The sequence below is a fragment of the Phaenicophaeus curvirostris genome, chromosome 1 (assembly GCF_032191515.1).
Source record: "Phaenicophaeus curvirostris isolate KB17595 chromosome 1, BPBGC_Pcur_1.0, whole genome shotgun sequence".
NCBI lineage: Eukaryota > Metazoa > Chordata > Aves > Cuculiformes > Cuculidae > Phaenicophaeus > Phaenicophaeus curvirostris.
Window position 1 is genome coordinate 187,759,463 of NC_091392.1, and position 24,069 is coordinate 187,783,531.

Sequence of the window (24,069 nt, forward strand, 5' to 3'; positions counted from 1 at the left end):
TTCCCACTGAAATATTCTATTCTTATCAACAGTTCTCTCTTATATGCACATAGTTAGGTATATATACAGATCTTACTGCAGTTTACTTCTCACTATTTAGAAAACGTTTCGTATCTACAAATAGCTTTCTAGATATATCTATTGATACATATCTTTCTATATATGCAAAACCTGTATAAAGGTTCAGTAGGACACAAACTGAAAGGCATTTGTGAAAAGTGGGGTTTTTTTCCCCAATTTGAAAGTCTCAAAAAGCATTTAAATTGTTTTTAGACAGATGTAGGTATCATACAGATTAATCATTAAAGAGCCACCATTTATAAAATTAAAACTCAATGGAATTAAACAGTGATTCCTTGCAGTTGACCTATGGGGTTCAAATGAGGACATTACTATGTAAAGGAATAAGAAGGGCAAGAAGGGAGGGAGAGAAATTAAACCATTTAATAGGTGAAACTTACATATTTAATTATTCCATTTTCTATTCTAGCTGGAGAGCTATTCTTGAAAGAGATTAGCATATTCTAGTATTAACTACACAGTTCAAGTTTATGCCAACTTCCCCAGGGTTTGGGTTTCCCCCCCCTCCTGGTTTTGAAGGGCCAGACAAGACAGGCAGTTTAGTTTGTTTCTTTTGGGTCTTTTTTTGTTACTAACATTTTTACTTATAAGCAGTTTTGCACGGATCTGTGACCTCAAATGTATTTCAATGTAGAAGAGCTTAGCAGTTTAGGAAGATCAAACAAATCACAGAAATCCAGAAGTATGTGAAATAAAGTCCACTTTTTCTTCCAAAAAGAAGGTTGAAGTGGCTTAAACCTATCATCCCTGCTGTTACCATGAGATTTTTATGGTTTTAATTAAGACCTGTTTTCATAAAACAGAATTATAAAACAACTTCTACTTCACTCTGTTTAATATGGGTAAGGAAGAGAAAAGTATGAGCTTCATTATACTAATCACATAACCTGTCTAGGTTATCTATTGTTTTAGCATCAGATTCTACACCAAGCAGTTAATAATAACTTAAGAGATCAGATTTGTCCGTTTTAAACATTTTCATAAATTCAATAAATCCTGTTCTTCTGATTACTTCAGTAGCATTTTCACAGCCACATTCAGTATTTTCTGCTGGGGGGAGGAGGCGATTGGCTGCCACAAATGCAGCAACTTAAAGTAATTTCCACAAAGAGATTTCAAAATCATGAAAAGCTCTTGTTTTGATAACCAAGTTGAAAATACCCTATATTTTTAATATACGCATACATTATTGTATGTATATACATCTCAGAACTCCCTTAACAATTCATAATAATTTGATTGCAGATATATCACCCTATTCTCTCAGTCTCTTGCCTGTGTCCCTTTCTCAGTCTTCCAATAGCCATGAAATAGCCATTTCAACTACATTTTCAAGTCCTGCTCCCTTTGTCTTTCTCTATTGAACATGTCGAAAACTACAAGCAATGTAGATTATTTTCAAGAATTAAATACAGATTTATACCACGTAAGCAGGAAAATATCTTGACTTTGGGGAAAGTCACCCAAGACTTAAATGTTTTGAAACGGCCGCAGCTGGTTGCTGAAAGCACGGGCCACCAAGAAACCTGTGGGTTGGGGGTTTTTGTTTTTTTTTTTCCATTGGGAGAGCAAAAGCAGTTCTCTTTAACACCACGTAGGCAGAAACAGAGGCACAGAAAGTATCACAGGAAAGGAAGCATGCCATGTCCCAAGGCAATAACATGCCTGCCCAGGCAGCAGCTGACAGCTCCAAAGCAACGTGTGGCTTACACTCAGGAATGGAAGCAACAAGGTATTTTGGTCATTACTGACCGCTCTGCTCTGGAAATGGAAGGAAGAGAGAAGGAAGAGAAGAGAATCTGGCACAGCTTCAAATCCACCTCTTCCCACCTCCATACAGGAAAGCAGAAACCACACAATGCTTTGGGGCTCCAGCTCCACTTCCCAGAGGATGGGACCAGAGCCACACATCTGTGACATTTCTTCCTCTTCCTCTCTGCATTTTAACAGCTGCTTTACGCTGGCAAGACAGCAGTAGAGGAACAAACTATTACCAAAGATTGAGGCTCCACTAAAAGTCTGAGAACTGCTGATATTCCACGTGTTAAGCTGACACAAGCACATGCGCTGTAGATGTGTGGAAGCCAGCAAAGAAAGTGATGCCAGACTGAGAACTCAATGCCTTATCAAATACATACTCTCCCACCGCAAGCGACCTTGGTTTCACGTGCTCATGTAGCTTTTCACCACTGACCTCTGGGACCAAAATGTGGTGAGATGGTATGAGCAGCACAATCACCCAAGCTGACCACTCATGTTACTACCAGTTACAAAACTCCTGACAAACTCTGCATCGAGTACAATGAACTAAAACAGGTCATCTAAGATGGCACGGAACCTTGGATGGAGGTCTGGGGCTTTTTTTTTTTTTGGTCTGGTTTTGGGGTGGCATTTTGGGGGTTTTTTTGGGGGGGGAGAGGGAGGCAGCGGTGGGGTGTTGGATTTTTCAGGTGCATTTTTAAAGCCATCTTTATGGGTAGCCACTTAAAGTGTCACCTGATCCCACATAATACAACTTTCCTTTTAGCACAGTACAGACGCACAGTTTCTTATTTTAACAACTCTTGTTACAGATTACCATAGGAATTCCACCTTTTTTAAAAAAGGCATTATTGTCCTCAACACTTATGATCCTGTGTTTTCTACTTACAGGCTGCAGAAATAACGGTACCTTTTATTAATTAGCAGAATAAACTAGCAGTTCCATAACCTACTGGCAACGCACTTCCTGTCTCACCAATTTTACTCCTCCCACACAAGTCTACATTAGACAAACCAAATTACTTTGGCCTAGGTTTCATTAATTATTTTTTCCCTCCTCTTTCAACATACATGAAAGATCTCAGAGGTGCAGACACTCAGTAAGTTACAAACTTTGCTACCCTCGCATGTTTGGGACATTCACGCTAATGGAAATGCAAAGCTGGTATTTAACTATGCCCAAGTTTCACTAGTCAACTAACTACATCCTTGATATCTTCCCCCTTCCTCCACTTTTCTCAACTCAAGACTTGCAGAAAGGGAGATTTAACCATGCTGCTGGCATACATAGAAGAAAATGCAAGGGAACAAAGCCTTACACTTGTCTCGTTTTCAAGCATAACAATAGCACAGAGATGACCTGCCCTTGAGAAAGGCTTTTGTTTATGAGTAGTTTATTATCAGATTAATATATAAATTACAAGCCCATGTTCAAGTACCTAAAAATAATCAAATAATCATGAGGAAGAAGCAGGCAGTCATGAAGAAAGGTCATTTCCCAATTATAAGCTAGTTACAATACCTGGTATCCACACAATAATTTTTGCACCCACATGGCCCACTAGAAGACTGAAGTTTAAGATTTTACTTGGATCAAGACAGCTTTCTAGATATAAACTTACTGCTAAAACAACAGTGATATCATCCCCTAAACAAAGAAAAAAAGCCAAAAGCAGACTAAGAATTCTAACCACACACCAGGACCAATCCTCCACTGGTACTGTTCCACTGTGCTTTTCAGGTAACTAGATCAGTGGCTTTGTGAAAAAAAAAAAAAGAAAGAAAAAGAAAAAAGAAAAAAACCCAAACAAACAAAAAAAAGCCCAAATGCAACCACTTTAGTTTACAGAGTTAAGTGCAATTTTAATCTCATACTCTGCATCTGATCCCTTTTTTTCTGCTTTTATTCCAGTAATTGACAACTAGTAATGGACTTCTTAATTTGAGTAGTAACAAAAACTTTATTGCATAAAGTTTTGGGCAACAGGTCAATGGGTTTTCAGGTGCTTGCAGGACTATTTTCCCCTACCAGCTTCCTGCTCTTTGAAAACTGAACCTGCCCAAAGGAGAATTAGGACTTACTATTGGGAAGTTTGAACCCAAATCTAGTTACACAGAGCGATACTGCATGGGCCACGGGAACACACACAACACCTATTCCATTAATACAAGACTTCTCCCCCCATAGCACAACCCTCCTTTCCCTCTAGAGGGATTATGGCACCTTTTTTTAATGAAGCCCAGTAAACTAAGACACAGCTAAGTATGCTTAAACTAAAACTAAACTTTCCAAGTTCATGTACAATCACAATAGAGCTGATAAACACTCCTCTACTACATTATAGTTCTTTATTAAAGAGTAAGCACACATAACATCGATCTTGTACCAGAAGCGCTTGTGAAGAAGTAAGAAGCAAAATAAAAAAGGATTAGCCAGAACTCAAAAAAAAAAAAAAAAGCCTATCAGTACACAGAAGAGGCATGTTTTCAGATTTCATGCCCCTTTGCAACCTACATTCTTTGCTCTCTCATTCTGTAGAACAAGGAAACGCTGCTTTAACGGCTGGAATCAATACCATGCTATCAACAGTAAACAATTTTCATCCCCAAGCACAACCAGCTCTAAAGCAATTTATTTGTGCCTTATGACCAAATGATATTAAAAATAAAGAGTACATAAGAACTATGACTAGATCAGCTGAGTGCTTTACAAAGCCTCTTCTTTGATAGTAAGAGCCTATCTGGCAGAAACTACTCATCAATAAAGAAGTGAACTTCACTTTCTCCTAAGTCTTTAGAGTATCAGTGTCTGTTCCTGGACAAAATTGCTATAAATCCCCATCTTACACAAAATAGCTAAGATGTATCATTGTTTGTTTGAAGGTGAAGGGGAGAACAACACCTGCAGCTACTGCATCCTTATGGGTCAGCTGTTCCATACGTCACATTCTTTTCTATTCAGAATAACCAGAAGATGTTTCAAGCCTACAGAAAAACATAATACCAGAGCCTCCCGCTTCAGCCAGTTTTATTCTTCTTTCAAATCCCAATAAAAATTCAATTTAAATCAGCAAGTCCTGCATGCTTTGAAGCACAAAAGAAGATCAAAAATTCATTACGCACCTGCAGAAAACAAGCAAAAAAAAGCGTGGAAGGAGCATTTTATAGAACACCAGTAATATCATGCAAGTTAACTAATCAACATCGGAATTCAATTATTTCCACAGTTTTATCTTTCCCTATGGTTACATTTAATATAATATTTTGTTCAAAGTGGATTTAGAACAATCAAAAAAACACTTCTGACAAAAGAATACTCCTCCTTCAAACTCTGTATTTCAGACAAGCTTTTGTTTCAAGGTTTTCTTCACATACTTTAGTTCTAAAATACTAGGCTGAACAACAGAATACAATAACTTCCAATAACTCTCAGTTGAATTCACTGGTTTTATTTCTCTATATTCAACACCCATACTTCCTACCCTCACAGGTACATCTCCCTAACGTTTCCCATTCAGTGGTAAACCACATGATTTTTGTCCCTTCTTGTGCTATCCATGTAATTGAATGAATTTCTTGGGCAGGTCTTGCCAGACTAACCTGATCGCCTTCTATGACAAAGTGACCCACCTGCTGGATGAGGGAAAGGCTGTGGATGTGGTCTTCCTGGACTTCAGCAAAGCCTTTGACACAGTTTCTCACAGCATTCTGCTTGAGAAACTGTCAGCCTCTGGGCTGGACAGGCGCACACTCTCCTGGGTGGAAAACTGGTTGGATGGCCGGGCCCAGAGAGTGGTGGTAAATGGTGTGAAATCCAGCTGGAGGCCAGTGACAAGTGGGGTTCCCCAGGGCTCAGTGCTGGGTCCAGCCCTGTTCAATGTCTTCATCAATGATCTGGATGAAGGCATCGAGTGCACCCTGAGCAAGTTTGCGGACGACACTAAGCTGGGTGGAAGTGTCGATCTGCTGGAGGGTCGGGAGGCTCTGCAAAGGGATCTGAACAGGCTGGACCGCTGGGCAGAGTCCAATGCCATGAGGTTTAACAAGGCCAAATGCCGGGTCCTGCACTTGGGGCACAACAACCCTATGCAGTGCTACAGACTGGGAGAAGTCTGTCTAGAAAGCTGCCTGGAGGAGAGGGACCTGGGGGTGTTGGTTGACAGCCGACTGAATATGAGCCAGCAGTGTGCCCAGGTGGCCAAGAAGGCCAATGGCATCTTGGCTTGTATCAGAAACGGCGTGACCAGCAGGTCCAGGGAGGTTATCCTCCCTCTGTACTCGGCACTGGTGAGACCGCTCCTCGAATCCTGTGTTCAGTTCTGGGCCCCTCACCACAAGAAGGATGTGGAGGCTCTGGAGCGAGTCCAGAGAAGAGCAACAAGGCTGGTGAAGGAGCTGGAGAACAGGCCTTATGAGGAGCGGCTAAGAGAGCTGGGGTTGTTTATCCTGGAGAAGAGGAGGCTGAGGGGTGACCTCATTGCTCTCTATAACTACCTGAAAGGAGGGTGCTGGCCTCTTCTTCCAAGTGACAGGGGACAGGACAAGAGGGAATGGCCTCAAGCTCCGCCAGGGGAGGTTTAGGCTAGACGTTAGGAAAAAATTCTTTACAGAAAGGGTCATTGGGCACTGGAACAGGCTGCCCAGGGAGGTGGTTGAGTCACCTTCCCTGGAGGTGTTTAAGGCACGGGTGGACGAGGTGCTGAGGGATATGGTTTAGTGTTTGGTAGGAACGGTTGGACTCGGTGATCCGGTGGGTCTCTTCCAACCTGGTTATTCTGTGATTCTGTGGGTACGTAGGACTGTTCTATGCTGCCTTTATTGCTCTGTAACAAGGCATAAAAAAGTTATCTCTGACCAACAAATCAAAGCTGTTCACTGTTTAGACAGTCATCCCTTAGATTCATTGAACTTCCTTCAATTTATTTTCTAACGTGTCACATTCAAAGGCATCAACAGCCATAATTGTATCAAGATGAACAAGAGCAGACATACCCAAACTACAGATTTATAGCCCTGAGTCTTAAAGCTAGTGTCACAATTACCATAGGCATAAAATGAAGCCTTATTTATATCTGAACCTCAACATTTAAGTTTAGCTTCAAAAAACTTCAAAAACTTATTACAGGCTGCCTGTGTACTTTTCTGGAGCCCACTAACTTGGCTGAGGGAAACTCTTGCTAAGCTGTGATTAGCATTTAGCAGCCTAAGGGCTAACTGTGCTTGTTGTTTCAACCTTGACAACGAACTGTAAGGGCACACCATTAAATTTAAGCCTCCAAAAGCATTTAACATTTGGTTCTGCTGAAAATACAGTTTTACTACATGTTTTGAAAATAAAAATCACTTTTTCCTCTTTCAGAAATCCATGATGATGCCAGACATATGCTTGTTTTCCAAACAACAACTGTTTAAAAGGAAGAATACCCTTTCTGATGTTCTTGCCAAAAATAACATTCTGTGGTTTCAGGAAATCTGATAGTAGGCAGTTCACTCCAATGAATGAAGAAGGGTTTACATTTCATGTCTTGCATCTACCTCACTCCATTTTAAGTTTCTTTGGAGATGACTGTGGCAGTGGGAAGGGTTTCTGTTGTGGTTTGTTTTTTGGTTTGGGGTTTTCTAATATCTCCAAGCATTTCAGTCAATAAAAAAAAAAAAATAAAATAAATAAAACAAAGAAAGGAAATAAAAAAGGCATCTGTGGGTTTTACCAGAAATTACATGAAGAAGTTCATCACAACACATTTCTTTCTTAAGAGGAATATTAGGATATGAAAGGGGGAGTTTGAAAGGGAAGTAAGACTTCAGAAGTGCATACTAAAGAGTTTGCAGCAGGAGGAAGTGGAACAGAAAATCCAAATGAGGAAGTAGCATGCAACAAAGAACATTAATAGCTTCATCTTAAAATGTAGGACAGGGAGAGAAGGAGATGGATTTGGGGTTTCAACTGCTGTTGTCATGGGCAGTGAAAATAGTACCTGCTCACTAAAGGTGGTTATTTCACTGCTTCCTCAATAGTCTCAGATTAAGAGATAGAAATGGTAACAAAAATGTGCAAACTGAAATATATATTGTGTAAGACTACTATTTCTGTACATTTCAGAAAGCTAGTTTTAAGGGTTCAAACTGCTGCAATATTTGACTTTGTCCTCCATTCATTTTTCTGGACATCAATTAATGACTCACAGAAATAGTAAATTGCTGTAGTCTGAAACATCTAAGACAACAGAAGTTCTGGACCTTTCCCCAATCATGGAATTACCGCTTCCCAACAGTTTTTGCAAACAGTAATAAATCACATTGAACAAAACCTTGCCATCACTCTAAGACACAGAAATTCCTGAAGGTTGCTAAACCTTCTCCAACAACAAGCCAACTAGTCAGAGGACACTTCAGCCAGCTAAGTGAGCAGGAAGAGGATTATCTCCTACACAACAGCAAGCTGCAGACCCATGCAAGAGGCTCTTGGAGCTGTTAGTATGGCAACCAGGACATCATCACTACAAAGTATGTGCCTTCTCCAGCAGAACAGCAAATATTTTAGAAAAATAAAATAAGGTCAGAATTTCCATGATCTTACAGTAGTATTTAAGATGCAGCTTTTCAGGCTAATAAAAATCCTTACAGTTAAGAACCCAACTGCTTACTAGCCCACCAACAACAAAGCTTTTCCTGTCATTAGCAGTGCAAATCAGCACCAAAATGCAGCAACTAGACACAAAGACCCATCTTTGCAGCATTATTAGTTTGAGCTATAACTAGGCGTTGCTCCTAATCTTATCTACATGCTGAACTACCCACCCTGAATCAACGGATGCTTGGAATTTCAAGATAGTCTACAGCAGTGTAAGCAGTGTTTGATGGCAGAGGCAAATATTAGAATCACTACATTTCATCCCAGGGCTGGAAGGCTATACAGCAGCACATTCTCAGACACTCCTCTTGAAGGCATTTGTACCTCATCGCTTCAACATTCAGGTACTTCACACTCACCACGCACAAGCTCTTCAACTCTTTACTTGCTATAAATATTAAGTGATCGCTACAGTGAAGACGTATAAGACCATTTACTGAGTGGAGAGCTTCAAGAGAAGCAAGCTGACAGCTGACTGAGACAGGATCCTCCCCTCATCTAGAAAAAAAATGAAGCTGTTGAAATGTCAGGTTTTGATTCTTTGTGCCAAAAGGAGGGTAGATAAACAGTATGTGGCTTGCACATCTGCTTGCTCAGCACAGACTGACAAATACCCACCTCCTGCTCCACAATTCAGATACCCTGAAACCGTAACCAAACCATGTGTGTAACTGTACCAAGGCATCCTCTTTAAGCATGACTCAAGTCATGCTCATGACTCAGCCACACTCCAGCTCCTGATTTGGCATGCAGAGGTCAGAATGAATTTCAATATTCAAGCGGTGTGCAAAAATACAGTAATATGTACAACAGCATCTTCAAATTCAGCATAAAAATCAAACAGACTTCATTTGAAGTGATGTATTGTCTCCTCCATGATTGCAGCTGTTTAAGTATTCAAAGCTGCTGCCAAGTTTTATAAAGAAAAACAGTACTTTCCCAGGAAATAACTGTACAATAAACCTGTGCTGATACAAGTTCCCGAGAATTTCAACTTTCTACAGAAAACTCAGCAAGCTTTAAGTGCTGTAGAAGAAAGAACTAAAAAGCCACATTTCTACTAAAGCCCCCCTTCTAATTCAGAAGTTCAAAGTCCTCATTTTTTCATTCACATGTAATGAAGCAGAAGAACTTCTCAAAGAAGTGTTTCCAAAAGCTGCTTGAAGTTTCAAAAATCAAACAAGCTTCCCAGGCCTTGCCTTGTAAAATGCTAGTTCCCACAGCTGCCTGTTGCCCTGTTAGGACAAAACCAAGCCCACGGCAGATGAATGGGTTTCCACAGCATCATGAATACCTTTTCTACTACAGGATTTCAAAACAAACATCAATAAATCAATTTCAACATTAACATGTTTTGATATATTGTGCCTGTCAGCCATTACACACACAAGCTCTCCAAGTATTACTTGTTACGGGTAAAGTGGTTGCCACTACAAAGATGCACAAGAAACATGGGATCCATCAGCTGAAGAAGTAAGGTCTCTGGCCTCAGGAAAGTATGCGTCCTAGCACCATTTAATTTTACAAGTCACAAGAATGCAGAAAACTATCTGTTTACAACTTTACCAACCTTTTTTTACTGAGTGAGTTATGAATCCAAGAGTTATACACTGCTTATTTGCTCTAACGCATCTGTTCGTTCAGGTACACAACAGTGACTCCAACACCACTGTCCTTACCCTAAAGGATATCAGAAGTACGAAAGACAGGTTAGCCCTTTCTAACCTTCAAAAGGAAGTTACTGCAACAAGAACAGCAGTGCTAGGCTGCAAGGAAAAGCTGCTGAAGAGGAAGGAGAGGGTAACAGCTGCTGCATACATCAGCTGTAACTGCATACATTAACTATAAACCCTCAAACAAGGGAATACTCAAACTCTGCTGGCCGTTACAGTCATCAAAACTGGAACAAATTTGATCCCTGGATTCAATTTGAACCCCAGCCCCTACTAACATCTCTATCAACAGCATCACGCTCAGCAGCATGTGACAAGCAATAACTACTTAACCAGTCCGGTTTATACAACCTTCTCCACCCTTAAATATGGCAGAACTCCAGTAACTCCCCAACTTACACTCATTGTCCTCTACACACAGACTCAATATTATGTTCTCTTGACACTGGCAACTAGACTTGAATAAAATATTTTTATGGGATTATACACTCTTTGCAGTGTTCACTGATGAAGTGCTTTTTTCACTTTTAGATTTTATTAATATATCAACAACAGAAAGAAATGGTTTTGTACACATCTTCTAAATGGCAAGTAAAAGTCCTCTAAAGCTTCTAAAATACTATTAAGTTCTATCTTTCATGTTACCATAGAATAATGAAATATCCTGAGTTGAGAATAGCAAGCTAAGTACAAGTGACTACCTAAAATGTGGTAACTAGATACCAAAGATTAGTAACTGATTTCTACAAGAAATGGCAACAATATTGCCATTGAAAGAGTACTTAAGTCTAGTCACAGAAACATAGCGTATCCCAAGTTGGAAGGGAGCCATGAGGATCACCAAGCCCCAACTCCTGACTCCATACAGGGCAGCTCTATTGTTAAACCAGATACTCAAGAGCATTGTCTGAACACCTGTTGAACCCTGACTAGCTTGGAGCCACAACCACTTCCTTGCAGAGCATGTTCCAGTGTTTGACCATCTTCTCAGTTCAAAGCTTTTTCCTAATATCCAATCTGAACATACCCTGGCACAGCTTTAAGCCAACCCCTTGTGCTCTATCAGCAAACACCAGGAAGACCAGCACATCGTTTTCTTCTCCCCTTCATGAGGAATTTGTAGACAACGATAAGTTTACCCCTTGTATCCTCTTTCCAAGCTGAACAAACGTAGTATTCTCAACTGTTCCTCACAAGTCATATACTCTAGTTCTTTCACCACCTTTATTGTCCTCCTTTATACACAGGCAGATATTTTTGTATCCTTCTTATAATGCTTATATTGTGGAGCCCAAAACTGATGGTATATTTTATTCCATCAACGATCTCAGTCTTCATAATACACCAACACGCTAAGAATATTAAGCGGGCTCCATAAGACATGAAGAAAGCACTCTTACTTAATCCAAAATACTACTGTATGCTTAGATCCAACTAATTACCCAGTAACCTAAAGGACAAGATGCTGAAGAACATAGATATCACCAGAAGCAGCAAATTATGTTATTCCAACAAAATATAACAGCACCCCAATTACCTAACAACCAGACAAATGTGCTCCCTGAATGAGGAATCTCTAACCTATTAATGATTAACTGTAAGACAGTAAGTGCTCAGTATTAAAATACATGCCCTTACAAAATTAGGTTTTCCACTCTGGCAACCCAACAAGAAAATACATGCAGCACCCTTTCAGCACAGCCATCCAAACAAAGCACTTCAACTCGACAAGATGGAGTAGACTCTACACCTTATTAGCACAGTCCCAGGCCAAACAGCACCTCATTTTAGCTGTTCAAACAGCTTAAATACATGTAGAACAGTTACACGTGCTCGTAGATAAGCCACACACCTGAAAATAGGACAAGATTACCTTGGAAAGGCTGAAGGAAGAAGAGTTTCCAAGAAACTCTCAAAGAAAAAAAGTTAGAAAAGGCTGAATGACAGCAAAGTCATTCTTTTCTTAAAAGTATCAACTAACAGACTGATGTAAAATCTCTTCTAAAAAGCTGGAGATTGTTTCCTCAATCTCACTTAGATTATGCATTAAACAGCATTTACACTATTTATAATCTAAGTTTTCCTCCCAATTTAAGTTCTATCAGCATTAGAAGGCTGACAGAGAACTTGAGAATCACCATAATATATACAGAACTGTACAGCAAGTGCATATTCAGATACCAAAAACACTGTGCAAAAACACATTAATGCATGGTCACAACAGCCAAACCAACCTTAACAATGCTTTTACACCAGCACAGGAGGAAACAACCACCGCACAAGCCTCCAAAAAGTCTCTCCCGTTAAAACTTAAATGGGATAAATATTTTTCATCAGTGTGAACTTATCTGTGTGTAGCACAATGATCAATGCTTGATAAAGTTTTACCACAGGCAATTATACTATAGCTTCTGTATTGGGTAGATGTGCAATAAAAGCTCAGGCCAATGAAACAGTGAAATAAAGACTTGATTTCTGGAACTAGAAAGAAAACAAGCCAGGCTGTAATTCTGCACACATTTGAAAATATCATTTTTTCTTGTACTGAAGAAAAATACATTTAAGTCAACCTAAAATTCTGGTTTTGACAGATTAATGGAAGTTACAACTGCCTTAAAATAGGCTACTTCTCTCAATATCAACTACGATGACTGTAAAATATGAACTCTGAACACATTAAAATTACCACTGATATATATACGTACTTTACCCATCATTTACCAGCATTTTAAAGGTTGCATCATATTCTGAAGACTATTATAAAACCTAATTATCTACAGAAGGCAAGATTAATTCAAAAACTAAAACAAAAAAAAAAAATCTGTGTGCCAGCCATGTCCAAGACATTTATTTTAGTTATTATGTTCGCTGATGCTTTGCTATCTCTCTAACTAAGCACTCAATAGTCTGTGTCAGTTCTTTCCAGTACTTCTTACCAAAGCACTCTTGCAAGAAGGTTTGCAATCACGAATGCTTTGAAGAAAACCTACACATTAAGTATAATCTGTTTGACAGCATACAGATGATGGAGAAATATTTTGCTTTAATGTCTTTTGGTTTAGACTGACATCTGTGTTTAAAACAAACACAATCAAGTTCAACCTGAACAATGCTCAATTTTCCTGCTTTTAAAATTTGTATTTTACAACACAAAAGATGATTGACTCAGAGTTGAAGCATGCATTTGAGTGGCACAAGTACAGCAAATATTAAAAAAGATATTAAATAAATTTGGCATAAAGATGTTCTGCGCTTAGTAGAAACACACGTCGTTCCCTATTGATGTATTTGGCTACTAAATCTCTATAAGAATAAAGAGATCATATTTGTAACCAACAGGTAGGGAGTAGCTCCAAGAATCTTGAAAAAGATTAACTATAACTCTGCTAAACACAGAGGTCTATCCAAAAAAATTTGAACACACACAGTGATCGATTCTAGATCTAGAAAACATCATTAGTTCACTGGCAGAATATTGCAGTATGTGAGACAGGAAATGTGTTTAAATTCAGAACACGAATGAATGTCTAACACAACTTTGGATTTGTTTTTTAAAGAAAACAAGAAAGCAAATCCAAATAATGCTGACCATATAAGCAAGCCTTCAACAAAAATTGTCCAGCTATCTGATCTGCCAAAAATAAAGAAAGCAAACAAGATAAGCTCTTAATTTGCAGCCTAAATGAACACAAAGACTTTCTTTTTGATCTCCAGGTGTTTCTACAGTCCAAGTTCTTAATTTCTTCCCAAGCATTTTGTTTCCCTTTTTGCAAGAGGAGAAAGAAATGACATCTATCAGCAGCTAAAATATTTCAGTTATCCGAGTTTAAGATGGGTGAAAAGCATCAGCACCTTTTCAGTTAAAAAACACACCCCAGTGCAATATTTTAACAGCTTTTACAGCTGGCCAGCTTCTGAACAGTTAGATCTGAATAACTGTAAGTGTGAAGGAAATTGCTAACGGGTTAAACAAAAAAAAATCAGGTGTAACTTTAGAGGTAATAACAAAAATATCCTGAAGGCAAACCAAGTTCTCAGAAGAGAATGTAAGTGCTACAGCTGTTCAGCTACAGAGCTAAGGTTCAAGATGCCTCAAATTAATTTTCAGTGAAGTTGCCAATTTTCTTACACTACGGATATTCTCCATGTGAATCTTCCATACAGAGAAGTTAATACTCATCCTCTACCTCTTCACCTGTTCTTTGAAGAGAATAAGCAGTTACAGTCTGTGACCCACAGTACTGCTTGTACAAGGGGATTCCAAAGGCTACCTACAGTTGTATATTATTAATACTGTAAGGCACATTTGTAACCTGATCCTATTAATGATCTTCGTATACAGAATGGCTTTAAGATTAGAGAACTAAGAACTGAGCCCAATAAAAACAACTTCTTCCCATCAGTACTGCAAATTAGTATATCTCTGCTATTGATGGAATTAACAAAACATATTATCATAACCCCACTGGACACACATTGCCTGGTTAACAGCTTACACTAGTAGTACAATTCACCTGACACACAGCCTGGAGCTCAATAGCCTGTGCAAACAAAAATAAAATAAAAAGAAAATACAGTAAAAAACACAGGTAAAAAAAAACCCCAAAATTTATTTAGAGCCACACATGAATCAGGATAGCAATACATCACGTCACAACGTCTCATCAGACCTTATCTGGAGTATTGTGTCCTGGTCTGGAATCGTCAACATAAGAAGGATTGAGCTATTCGAACAGGTCCAGAGGAGGCTACAAAGATGATGAGAGGGCTGGAGCACCTCCCATATGAGGACAGGCTGAGAGAGTTGGGGTTGTTCAGCCTGGAGAAGAGAAGGCTCTGAGGAGATCTTACAATGACCTTCCAGTAACTGAAGGGGCTACAAGAAAGCTGGGGAGGGACTGTTCACAAAGGCTTGTAATGATAGGACATAGGGCAATAGGTATAAACTGGAGAGGAGCAGATTTAGACTAGACATAACAAAGAGTTTCTTCACCATGAAAGTCATCAGACACTGGCACAGGGTTGCCCAGGGAAGCTGTGTTCGTCCCATCCCCGGAGGTGTTCAAGGCCAGGTTGGATGGGGCCTAGGGCAGCCTGATCTAGTGGGAGGTGTCCCTGCCAACCACAGAGGGGTTGGAACTGGATGATCTTCAAGGTTCCTTCCAATCCAAACTATACCATGACTCTATGAATTGAAAAGGCTCAAAAGTGCTGAATTATACAACCTATATTGGACTCAAGCTCAGTTACAAGACCACATCAAGTACAGGCCAACTAAAGACAGACATAGAAGACCAAACTGCAATTAACTGCAACATTTGTTGCTCATTCCTCACTAAAGGCAGTCAGGAGAGCTCTGGAAGAGGTGCCAAAGGAGGGCCTGAAAGAACAACGAGTACACCAAGATCTAACTGTCCATGGAGGAAGTTTAATCAAAAAGGGAAGGCTTTCCAAGCCATGTGTGCTAATTCACTGTCCAGGTGACAGCAATACAGTGACTTAAACACTCAGCTACCATCAGCCTTTATGGAATTCTTCACCAAAGTATCTGCTCTAGTTTGGCTTGGTTTTTTAGGAATACTGTCCTGCTGATCATTGTATATAATAGGAACATTATTTTGAAGTTTCATATCTGCCACACAATGGCTTTTATTCCTCTTTTCTCCACACAGTAACATTGCCTGCAGACACTATTATTCTTGTTTCAGAAAAATATATGGCATGTACCTTCTTACTGAAGAAGAAAGTAAACAAACCTGGTAAAGTAGTCACACCAAAGAGCAGCTGGTCTGCAAGAAGTTTATATTACTACTCCTAAAACCATAATCCTTTGAGGCATGCTGTACAGACAAGATATATACTGAAAAACAAAGCAGGTTTATGCTGCTATTAACTATAAGATGTCATATGTGTTGTACCATATAAATCAAACATGAAGCCTCAATAACTTACTGCTGTTATGAAAGTCCCTTTTTAAAACACAAGCAATTCTATTCCTGACATACAAGGTCGTCTTTTATTATTTCCATGGACAAATGGGAGGATTATCAAAGACCATACAATTTCAAGAACTACTGTGTATAATCAAGACTATTGTTTTAGTATCTATGCGATTAAAACAATGTTTTCTATTTTTTCTTTATTTGAAGAAAGCTGCCATAGAAAAAGGGGGGAAAAAAGAAGGCTGGCTCAATTATATATTATTTCATGTATAACAAAATCTCTGTTTTCACCACCTAATAACTACATTCACACTACTGCTAGCAATGCAAACACATAAATAATCTTCCAGCAAGCAACGGAAAAAGTTTGCTTTGCACAACTCATCCCAAAAATTCAGCTGGAAATAAACTGAGCTCCCACATTGCTCAAGGGGAAGATGGTCTGTCTGGTCTCAGTCTCCACTAAAGAGCTGCAGATAAAACATTCTTCATACAGGACTTTCTAAAAAAGCCACATTCTTTCTGAGTAAGAGAGATGCAGGACCTTTATTTTGGTGTAGGCAGATAACTGTCCCTCCATCTCAGTGTATTTTGGTTCTGATAAGAACTTAAAGGCAACAGTAAACTGTAACTGAACATAACACCTACCAAAACTCAGTTCCATGGCTCAAACACAGAGCTTAATCTTCAATCTTTAAGTCTGCAGGCATTGTAACTTGTAACTTTAACAGGTTTCCAACTGTATAAGTCTACATAATTATTCCATATCATGTCAACCTCCACATATTAGAGGCCACACAACTTCGCATCTGAGCTACAGATTGCTGTAGCATTGGAGAGCATGCTGGAGAGTGGGAACTGCAGCTTTATTCCATTACTTCATTCTCTTATTCAAGCCCACAGACTATTAGCTACACAGTATCGGACAGAGTCAAAACAACAGTCTGTCTCTTATAAACGTTAATACTTTTTGATTCCCCATATAAAGCTTTAAAAAGAAAGAAGGAGGGGAAAAAAAAAAAAAGCAAAGCCAGTCTTGAATGATACCCAAGGCAAAACAACCTCCCCCTCCTCGCCCTCAGATTTCAAGTCTCTTGAAGTTCCTGGCTGCTTCCATAATTTGCTCCCATCTTTTTCTAATAGGAATACTTTCCCCTCATTTGCTGTAGTTTACAAAAGAGGCACAAAGAACCGCAGCTAGACAGCTTTTTCCTATTCCTGCACAAACAGCGTGCAAACTAAACCATTTGTGCTTTGAAGTTTGGTGGCTTTTTTCCTTTCTTTCTATCAGGGAATCTCACAACTGCATCCAATAACCCATCGCTCAAGCACTGGCCCCACTCCACAGGCTGTCGCTCAGCCTAGAACCACCAGTCCTTCTGCTGTTATCTGCAGAGATTGCTGAACTATATCGGAAAAGAGAGAAGACTTCAAGAAAGCACTTCTTAACCACTCTTTGGATAGTGTTAGACATTCAACAGCTGCAATAAATCCCTGGCTTGCACTCCCAGCCACGCATTCACTTCATAACTTGGGGGGGGGGGGGGGGGAAGCAATTAAGGTGGAAAAAACAAACGCGAGGCGGGGAGTTTTAAAAGTTCCTAAGCTGGCAAGGAATCCTAGCACCTTCCAAAAGAAAAGATGATGATTTTTAAGGACTTGAAGGCGGCTGGACAGCAAGAAAGACCGGTTGGTGGCACGAGTGGGGAATAAACACGCGGTTCTCGGGGCTGGGAGACCCGTTCCCGGTCGACCGGTCGGAGCATTCGCTCCGACCGGTCGACCGGGAACGGGTCTCCCAGCCCCGAGAACCGCAAGTTTGGGGTCCTGGTCCCCCCAGTTTCCCCCTGAGACCGAGAAGGGGGTGGAAGCAGCGCGCCCCGCAGCTCTAGGGGCTGGCAGAGGGGCTCGAAACAAAGCCCCCCGCCCCCCCCGCGCTGGAGGAGAAGCGACCCCACCGCTTCTGCTCGGGGAACGGCGCCGCCGCCGCCCGGAGGCGGCGAAGAAGCGGCTGGGTCCCCTCCCTTCGCGTCCCCTCAGGCCCCGCACCCACCTAGCGCCGCGCTTCGTCCCATCCCGCGACGCCGCCGCCACAGTCGCCGATCGCGGGCTAAAGCCGCCTCAAGCCCCGCCCTTTTTGCCATTAAGCCCCGCCCCTTCGCGCTAAGCCCCGCCTCTCGTCGCCTATTTTGGGCAGCGCCGAGGGGGCGGGGCACAGACCGACCAATGGGAGCCGGCGCTTGGCCGCACGCCTCGTTGATTGACGTGAGCGCCGACCAATCAGAGCGAGAGGAGCGCGCGGGGGGGAGCTGTCAATCAGCGCCTCCTCCACCCCACAAGCTCCCAACGCCCCCCACACACACACCAAGTCCCCTCGTTCCCCTCAATCCGTGAGGGCCGCCTCGGGGCTCCTGCGGCCCCGCCGCGACCCCTTTTACCCCCGTTCCTGGCTTCCACGAGCCTCCGCCACCTTCCCTCGCCCTTGTGACCCAGTTCCGCGCCCGGGGGTCCTGCAGGCTGCTCTGTGAGCGCGGCAGCTGCTGCCCCAGCCCTGACAATGCCCCTTCCCGGCTCCGCTCGGGGTTTGGTCCTTTGTGGTTAAGCCCTGTGACCGGGTCTTTTGTTGCCTGCTGCAAAGCCTTTAGAAAGAAAAAAAAAAAAATAAGTCGAACTTTTTATCATGTGAATGAGATTTTAGGGAGGTGGAATAATCACCGAGCGAACTGCCTGGGGCAGTTCAATAAATAATTGCAGCTGAAAGCAGAGGGTATTGAACGCCATCTCCAGTCAATCATCTTTGGCAGCTGAAAGTTTCCTGCTGCCTGACGAGGAGCTGGACGTGAGCCGGCAATGTGCGCTCGCAGCCCAGAAGGCCGAACTGTATCCTGGGCTGCATCAAAAGAAGCGCATCCAGCAGGTCAAGGGAAGTGGTTCTGCCCCTCTATTCCTCTCTTTTGAGACCTCACCTGGAGTATTTTGGCCAGTCCTGGAATCCTCAACATAAGAAGGATGTGCAGCTGTTGGAACGGGTCCAGAGGAGGGATACAAGGATGATCCGAGGGCTGGAGAACCTCCTATATGAGGACAGGACAAGAGAGTTGGGGTTATTCAGCCTGGAGAAGAGAAAGGTCCAACGAGATCTCATAACGGCCTTCTAGTACTTGAAGGGGCTACAAGAAAGCTGGGGAGGGACTGTTTACAAAGGCTTGCGGTGGCAGGACTGAGGGCAATGGCTATAAACTGGAGAGGGGAAGATTTAGACTAGACATAAGGAAGAGCTTCTTCATCATGAGAGTGGTGAGGCACTGGCACAGGTTGCCCAGGGAAGCTGTGGCTGCCCCATTCCTGGAGGTGTTCAAGGCCAGGTTGGATGGGGCTTTGGGCAGCCTGATCTAGTGGGATGTCCCTGACGATCACAGAGGGGTTGGAACTAGATGATCTTTAAGGTCCCTTCCAACCCAAACTATTCTATGATCTATTCTATGATTCTAACTCAAACCCAATTGTATCACAGGCTTCTGTTACCCACACATTTCCTACAGAGGAATGAAGCAAAGATGCGGGCTCACAAGCACTTCGTTTCCAAGAAAGAGATAGAAAAAATAGAAAGAAAGAAAGTATAGAGTATTGTTATTAGTTTGGGAAAAATTCTTTGTATTTATATATCGGTCATGGTAAGAGGCACCAGCTGAGAGCCACTGCTGTTATTACTCAAGGTTACAAGGCAAAAAGCAGCAAGCCAGCCGTGCAGCTTTCCTACGCTTTGAAGTGCAGATGGTGACAGTTTTATGATCACTAGTGAAGCAAAAAGAAAAGAAATCATTAAGTAACATAACCCGAAGAGAAGGAAGTGGCAATCATTTTCCTCAGCACAAGGGCTCACTAGGACAAAAGTCCTAAGAGGAAAATAGTCTCCAGGTTTTGAGAAAAACTCATTCTTTTCAAAAGGAGAGTATTTTCCCTAAAACACGTATGCAGCAAGAAAGAGGAAGCTCTTCAGAGACTGTACAGTAAAACAGAGGAAAATGACCTGGCATTGTTAAAGCACAGCTGCATTCATGCTCATTCAGTGATGCTTTTTTCATATAGAAAATGAGATCTTCAGGTTTGTAAATATTCATTTCGAACAGACCTATCACCACCAGTAATTTTTTTCTGCTCCATCAGTAAAAGTAAGTAGCCTGTGTGATGCAAGGTATTAATGAAGTATTTCCTTCCAGCTGCTTTCCAGGCTCTTGGATTCTTTCTCAGCTTTCAGTTTTCTCCTCTGTATTCATGACATTTTTAATGCTACTTTTAATAATGTCTATATCTTGTAAAAAAGGAACTCAGGCAGAGCTTTGTTATAGCAGTTTTGACCTTGCTTTAGAATTTGCAAAAAAGGCAAATCTGCCAAACAGTTTGCATTTAATCTGTACTGAGTTTTCATTAAGAGACAGAAAAGAAAGTGGTTAAATTATCTATAAGGAATAATTCAATCAGCTTTTCTCTGACTGTTTTTATTTCTAATTGAAATAATGCTTCAGAAAAGTCCTCTGAAGGCAGTAGATTTAGGTTTGGACTGACACACCAAAAGATGTCCAGGACTGATCTTTCTCCTATTAATTTCACTTAAAGACAGAATGAGGATTCAGAAAGTGATGAAAAGGGGGGAATATTGGAGACTGAAGCCAATATGAGTTAGTTGAAGTGGGCATGACATTTTCTTAGTATCTTCTTATAATATCACTGACTTAGATCAGATTTATAAGGATCTCCTTTTGTTGAATAGTTTGCTTCATAAAAAATACAGCATAGGAAGAAACAATATTTTAAAAAGTCTGTCATAACGCTTCTTGCTTCCTGCTGAAGAGGATATTTCATGATATGGAAATCTTTTTGTCTTTCAGGAAACACAAAATTGCTGAATAATGTTAAAATAAATAGTGTTACACAAATGATTTACGATGCCACAGATAATCATTACAGCATCTCTGATTATGAATGGGACATTGATGGGCCTCTGAAGAGTTTCTTGCTGAATCAGCTTTTGAAGTAAATTGCTTTCCCTCTAGCCACAGCCGCACCCCAGAGAAAGGGGAACCGTGTCTTGACTGAGGTAATTGATTTAGGATAAGATGCTTTATGAATTACTATGTCTCCATTAATGGAGTTATCTTCCATTAATGCAAAACTATTTAGCCTTGATAAGTCTGCATATGTATTTCTCATACTCTTCGTATTTTCAGTATTATTAGTATTTCCATGCTCCTCATGTTTTTCAAGAATATTTTCTCAAGACTATTAACTATTTTCCCTGTTGTTGTTGCTGCTTTCCTTTTAATATCCCTGGAGTACTGAAAGTTTAGCAAAGTATATGAAACCAAGATGTGAGTACATCCTCAAAGGAAACATTCAATATAAGTTCAAAGAGGCACTGTATAATCAATCTTGAGAAAAATATGCAGACGAACACCAACAAAAGGAAGCCTAACCACTTTCCAAGACAGCTAGTTTCATCAACTCAACAGGAGTTGTAATTCTGACAATTAATATTAGCTTCCATTAACTGTAAGCTGTAAAAACTATTTGCCATGCAAAGCGTTCATTTTTGTTTGTTGGCCCTGGCCCTTTGATGGGGCAGTGGAGGGGAGGGAGAGGGAGAGGGAGAGGGAGAGAGGGAGGGGCAGTCAGTTCAGTTCACAAGGCTAGTTGGGGTTCTACAGGACCATATGAAATATTTTGAAGTGCACTGTACCAAACACTTTTACATCTGCTAAGAATGAGATACATCTTATTTCTCCTCTTCTGATTCACTGTAGGCATATGCTTTTTACAGGCCCAGCTGTCCTTTTCTAAACTTCTGTGCCTTGTTTTACAAGGCATTATGACCACCAATAGTAACAGAGGTATAATATAAAGGGGGGAAAGAAAATCTCTTACTAGCAATGTGTTGTTCAGTATCAAAAAAATTATGCAGCTGGGTTCTGGGGAGTCCCTCACTGCTTTCTCACTCTACTGAGCCCATTAACAGACATGGATATTGCAGTTACGTTTGTTTGCTCCCAGCCTGTTGTCCAATAGTTATTTGTAGCCTTGCTCCATCTGATTTGTGTCTCTCTCTTGTTTTAATCCACTAATATCTTTGACTTTGGGCAAATCAGGGGGACAGTAACACACAACCAGAGCATGAAGATAAGCTATCTGACTATCATGTGGCTTTAGGTTAGATTTGAAGCTCTGTGATTTGCCTTAGATATGAAGATAGTTGGAATGACACATGGATGTACGAAACTTCAGAGCCAAACTCAAACTTATTCAAGATCTTGGAATGTACTAGTAGCATTCCACTTCTTTGAACAGCTATTAGCTGCAGTCTAGGGTGTAAGGTAAACTAAAGGAAAAATAAGAAGGAGATGGCTGTGATGAAAGGGTTAGTTACTTCAAATGGTTTTTCATCTTCTTTATTCAACTATAAAAATCATAGTGAGTACCAGTAAAACATATGCTTGTGGAATTGTTAGGAGGCATATTACGTATTAAACAAACATGCAGTGTACAGTAAAAAATTAATAAAAATATAAAAATTATGAGAACATCCCAGTCTTTCAATCATAAAAGTATGCATAAAACTGTCATGAGAACACCTTAATTACTGACTTCAGCGTCTGCTTCATGGGAATCAATGCCTCTGTATGCATAACCATTTATCGCCCTGCTCTTAGATTGCAGTCTTTCCACAGCAGACACCAAATGTACATATAAGTTTCCAGAATAATGAGCACAAAATTCTTGTGAACTTTCTTTGGCCCAATGTATTATATGCCTTCTCTTAGGAGTCCTGTGACAAGTGCACTGTTATATCCTGTTATATTGCAAGGGGGTGACACACAGCCTATGAGACTATTCTTTGGTCCCGGGACTTTGCCAAGGAGCATATTTTCCAGCTGGGATGCCCCTCTCCATCTCCCTGAACCCAGCTTCTGGACACAGCTGGATGACAACCCAGTGGAGTTGGTATCTCAGAATGGAAGTTGCTGAGATGTAAATAAATGAAGTACGCGGGTAAAGATAGGAGAGCACTAGAATAAAATTAAATGTATGAATATCATACAGTTTGGATAAGGTGAGACAGATATTTGTTGAGACCACCCTTCAAGAATATATGCAAATTAACTGCAAATAGAAAAGTTCACACTAAAATTAAGTGGGGAGAGTAGTGATAGAGGCAAAGAACATGGGGCCAAAATGGCATCAGGAGATCTCTTAATCCACTGTCCTGTGCCAAGGCTGGATAAATGAGAGAGATATGAATGTGGGTTGACATATGTTTCTTTGTCTTACGCTATGATATCTAAAGCAGAGAATTCCACAATTTCCTCCTGCATTCTTGCCTAGTGATTATTGTCAGGAAGTTTTTACTAATGTCTAATGTAACTCTTCCATGATGTAATTTTAGCACATTATTTTCTCGTGCTATCCACAAGGGATGTGGAGAATAGATGATGACCTGTGATTATTTGAAGACTTCTCACATCTCTCCAGTCATTTGTTCAATACATTAACTCCTTAGCTCTTCCATTCTTGCCTCAGAGGACATGTTTTCTAATTCTCTGGTCTGAAGTTCACTGCACAGAACTAAACTCCCAGCACTCAATAGCAAAGCCGTGTGTTTGCTTTTACTGTAATAGTATGACATTATTGATACATATTTCTTTTGTGAGTCACTGTAACCTCAACTTCTTCTTCAGCAAAACTTCTGCCTAGTCAGCTGTTTCCCATTCTGTGTTAATGTGCTTGATTTTTTCAGATTAAGTGCAGACCTTGCATTCTCTTTTTTGAAGTTAATTCTGTGGTTTTTTTGACCAGCTGCCTCATGCATCACGATCCTTTTGACTGCTTCTCCACCAGGCTTGTGACATCTGCAAATGTGCTAAATGTATGTTCTACTTCATCACCCAGGAACTGAAGTAAATACAAAACAGTACCAAACTCAGGA

General features: G+C 40.7%; 2 protein-coding genes across 4 annotated transcripts in view; both read right to left on the bottom strand.

The window, feature by feature from the left end:
• The window catches only part of WASF3 (WASP family member 3), a 70,680-nt gene extending 52,468 nt beyond the window's left edge, over nt 1–18,212 (bottom strand). For all 3 annotated transcript variants that reach the window (XM_069882999.1, XM_069883004.1, XM_069882988.1), the window contains exon 1: nt 18,145–18,212. The gene's annotated coding sequence lies outside the window, so the exon portion shown is untranslated. The remainder of the gene's footprint in view (nt 1–18,144) is intronic.
• The window catches only part of RASL11A (RAS like family 11 member A), a 427,718-nt gene that overhangs the window by 278,946 nt on the left and 124,703 nt on the right, over nt 1–24,069 (bottom strand). The window lies entirely within an intron of this gene.